The 4528-nt window shown below is 48.7% G+C and overlaps 1 pseudogene; it reads right to left on the bottom strand.

Annotated features, from left to right (window-relative positions):
- Nucleotides 1-422: 422 nt before the first annotated feature.
- LOC147903367 (pentatricopeptide repeat-containing protein CRR2, chloroplastic pseudogene) lies at nucleotides 423-4022 on the bottom strand (annotated as a pseudogene).
- Between the last annotated feature and the right edge of the window lie 506 nt (nucleotides 4023-4528).

Below are 4528 nucleotides of genomic sequence, written 5' to 3'. Positions count from 1 at the left end.
ACACAGAACCACTAGCTTGAGAAGGCGATGGTGTATTGGGGTAGGAGTTTCAGTAGATATAAATACCTACTCCTGTAACAAGTCAACCACATGAAGGGTAACAATATCTTTAGAAAACCAAATCCAGACATTGTTAGCATGCAGGAAACAAGCAGAATAAAGCAAGTTCTCCCTGGCATTCAAGTGTGGGCAACAGCTTGTTTGCGAATCCAAGGGAGGCTTTGTTAGGTGCTGGCTGCAAATTTTTCGTGTCAAGCCCTTTAGAGCAGTTTGGGGGGAAATATCTGCATAATTGAAAGGACAGTTTGATAATGACAATCTATGCCCGAAAAATCTTTGGAAATATCCATCTTTTGAGAGTGGAGAAAGATCTTAATTAACAGCAGGTAATCCTCTTGCAGGACTTCTCCTCCGCTTGCCCATGGCCATTAGCAAGTGTTGTCGATTATTTGACCATCAATTCATGGGCTTAAGCACTAGTAAAGTAGCATTTACATGTGATCAGAAGACAGCCCCGCACATACCCTACATTACTAGATAACTATCATTACATCATTTGCATTTTCGCATGACATGAGAAGTGCCAAATCCTATGTACCTGTCATGCTACAGCATAACCAGGTCGTCACAACCTCCCCTCTGCCAAGAATAAGACCTTTTCAAGAGTAGTAGCTCACAAGAATTTCACCAATAATCACCACATGAACATACTCCATGCTCAATACGGTGCAAACTAGTAGCATCCCTCAAAATTATTTTTCGTTCAACAACCTTAGAGATGAATTTTGTGGCAGAATGACAATCAGAGCAAACACTAAGATTCTTGGTGATACGAATGGATGTTTTTGGGGGGGTGGAAATGAGCCCAAAAGCAATGGCCAGCTTCACACTATGGCAGCCAAGCATGTCCTCTTTCTCTTCTTCATTCACATCATGGAGCAATGCATTTGTATCAGGCAGGTACCCAGCCTCCTCCATGAGCCTACTCAATCTCTGCAACTCTGCATATATATCCTCGTGTTGAGGATGTGATGTGTCTCTAGCAACAAATTCATGGACCACATTATTCACCTCAACACAACTGCGACCTAGCACTTTCTTCACACCATTATCAATCATTGCTTTTCTCACCTTCATGACATCATCCAACCTACCTGCATTCGCAAGGACGTCTGCTAACATTATGTATGTTGAGGGAATCTTTGGATCTAACTTGAAAACAAAATTTGCAGCACGTGCAGCCCGCTCCACATCATTGTGAAGTCTGCATGATGAGAGCAAGCTCAACCACGCTGAAGGGACATGCTCAAATGGCATACTGATAATCAGGTCCTCTGCCTCTTCCAATAGTCCTCTTCGCCCAAGGAGATCAATCAGGCACACATAATGCTCCACCGAGGGGGTTATGCCATTGTCGCTAATCATGGAGGCAAAGTACCACCTTCCATCAGCCACCAGACCTGTATGACTGCAAGAAGTGAGAACAGAGATGAAAGTGACCTTGTCTGGCTTGAACCCTTTGGCCTGCATTTGCGCAAACAGTTGTAGTGCCTCCTTGCCATGCCCATTCTGGGAGCATGCAGCAATCATAGCATTCCAGGAGACCACATCCTTCTCTGGCATCTCTGCAAACACTTCCCTCACATCATCTAGGCTCCCGCACTTGCCATACATTTTGACGAGGGCTGTGCCCACAACAACATCCGATTCCCATCCATAACCAGCAACTGTAGCATGGATCACTTGACCTTCCTCTAGGGCCGCCACACTTGCACATGCATCCACAACACAGATGAAGGTGATCTTGTTTGGCTCAAAACCTTCAGCTTGCATTTGACCAAACAGTTGCAGGGCCTCCTTGCCATGCCCAATCTGGGCACACACATCGATCATAGCACTCCAAGAGATCACATCCCGCTTTGGCATATCTGTCAACACTGCCCTTGCATCATCTAGGCTCCCGCACTTGCCATACATATTGACGAGGGCATTCCCTATGACAACATCCGAGTCATATCCATTGCCAGCAACAGCAGCATGGATCAATCGACTCTCTTCTCCAAATGCCACACTGGCACACACTTCCACAAGGCAAAGGAAGGCGATCTTGTCTAGCTCAAAGCCTTCTGCCTGCATTTGACCAAACAATTGCAGGGCCTCCTTGCTGTGCCCATTCTGGGCACAAGCAGAGATCATGGCACTCCAGGAAACCACATTCTGGCGGGGCATCTCTGCAAACACTGCACTCGAGTCACCAAGGCTCCCACACTTGCCATACATGTTGATGAGGGCTGTTCCCACAACAACATCCGACTCCCATCCATTGCCAGCAGCAGTAGCGTGAATCGCTCGACCCTCTTCAAGGGCTGCCATGCTGGCACACGCATCCACAACACCAATGAAGGTCACCTTGTTTGGCTCAATAATTTCTGTCTGTATCTGGCCAAACAATTGCAGGGCTTCCTTGCCATGCCCAGTGTGGGCACATGCAACAATCATGGCACTCCAGGAGACCACATCCCGCTGTTGTAACTCTGTGAACACTGCCCTTGCATCATCTAGGCTCCTACACTTGCCATACATATTGATGAGAGCATTCCCCACCACCACATCTGACTCCCATCCGTTGCCAGCAACAGTAGCATGGATCACTCGGCCATCTTCTACTTCTGCCACACTAGTGCACGCATCCACAACCCACATGCAGGTCATCTTGTCTGGCTCAAAACCTTCAGCCTGCATTTGAACAAATAGCTGCAGGGCCTCCTCGCCATACCCATTCTGGGCACACGCCGCAATCATGGCATTCCAGGAGACCACGTCCCGCAATGGCATCTCTGCAAACACTAACATCGCATCATCTAGACTCCTGCACTTGCCATACATATTGACGAGGGCTGTCCCCACAACAACATCCGACTCCCATCCATTGCCAACAACAGTAGTATGGATCACTTGACTCTCTTCTAGGGCTGCCTTATTGGCACACGCTTCCACAACACAGATGAAGGTGATCTTGTTTGGCTTCAAGCCTTCAGCCTGAATTTGACCAAAGAGGTGCAAAGCCTCCATGCCATGCCCATTCTGGGCACAGGCAGCAATCATGGCACTCCAGGAGACCACATCCCGCTGTGGCATATCTGCGAACACTGCCCTTGCATCATTTACACTCCCACACTTACCATACATATGGACAAGGGCTGTCCCCACAACAGCATCTGACTCCCATCCGCTGCCAGCAGCCGTAGCATGGATTACTCTACCCTCTTCTAAGGCTGCAACTCTGGTACACGCATCCACAATGCAGATGAAGGTGACCTTGTTTGGCTCAAAGCCTTCAGCCTGCATTTGACCAAAAAGCTGCAGCGCCTCCTTGCCATGCCCGTTCTGGGCACATGCAGTGATCATGGCATTCCAAGAGACCAGATCCCGCTGTGGCATCTCCGAGAACAATGCCTTCGCATCATCCAAGCCCCCATTCTGGCCAGATGCTGCAATCATAATATTCCAAGAATATAAATCCCGATGGACTATTTTATCAAACGCAGCACGTGCATCCTCCAGGCTTCCACACTTGCTATACATTTGGACAAGAAGGCTACCAAGAAATGTGTTGCCGGCATATCCATGCCTGCTCATGTGTTGATGTACACGCTTGCCCTCATACAGGGCCTTGGCACTAGTGCAACGCCTCAAAAGCGAGGCATAAGTGGCGCAATCTGTCTCTGGACACAGCTGACCGAGGATCTCACCACTCAAGCTTTTAGGCCGGCAGTCATTACTCTGACGGTTCCCATCAAGCATTTGTAAGGGACAGGCCTTATTGGTATCTTGCTCGCTTAGCGCCTCTTCAGCAAGCTTGGCCCATGCGAACGTCTCACTGCTTGGTAGCTTGGTGGCCATCCACCTCAAATAGGAGACAGGCAACGACCTCAGAACCTCTCCCTTGTGTTTACCAAAGTCGATTTTCGTATCCCTAACGAGATGGCCTAGCCTATCACAGACATTCAAGCTGGTAGGCATGCAACATATTACTCTATGTTTTTCCCCTGGCTCGCTTAGCACGTCTTCAAAAATCAACCCACTGCGTGATAGCTTGGTGGCCATCCACCTCCAATAGGCGAGACCCAGGACCTTGCGCTTATGCCTACAAAAGTCTCTTTTCGTATCCCTAGCCCCATTCGAGCATGCAAGCGTGCAACATGCTACCCCGTGTTGTGGCGCTGTCTCCAAGGATAGCGGTGCAAGATGAGGCATGCCCAATAAATAGGGAGACATGCAACAGAAGAATTAACGTTGCTGCTGCACGAACTCGAACTTGACCATGCATTCTAGGAACTGGAGAAAATTGGTCTGGGAAGAAAAACGATGCTCACCTGTGTAAGGAAAGCAGAATTGTGATCGCGCTCGCTTCAAGGCGACACTTTTGCAAAACAAGACGCTGAGAGAAAACACAGGAGGGCGAATTTCTCCCGCCGGCGATGAGGAATCGCCAGCAGGAGAAGGTTCCTATTCACATCTTCCCAAG

The sequence above is a fragment of the Dipteris shenzhenensis genome, chromosome 3 (assembly GCF_047967505.1).
Source record: "Dipteris shenzhenensis isolate YYH24624 ecotype China chromosome 3, Dip_SZ_1.0, whole genome shotgun sequence".
NCBI classification, from domain to species: domain Eukaryota; kingdom Viridiplantae; phylum Streptophyta; class Polypodiopsida; order Gleicheniales; family Dipteridaceae; genus Dipteris; species Dipteris shenzhenensis.
This window is presented reverse-complemented; position numbering and strand designations above follow the sequence as displayed.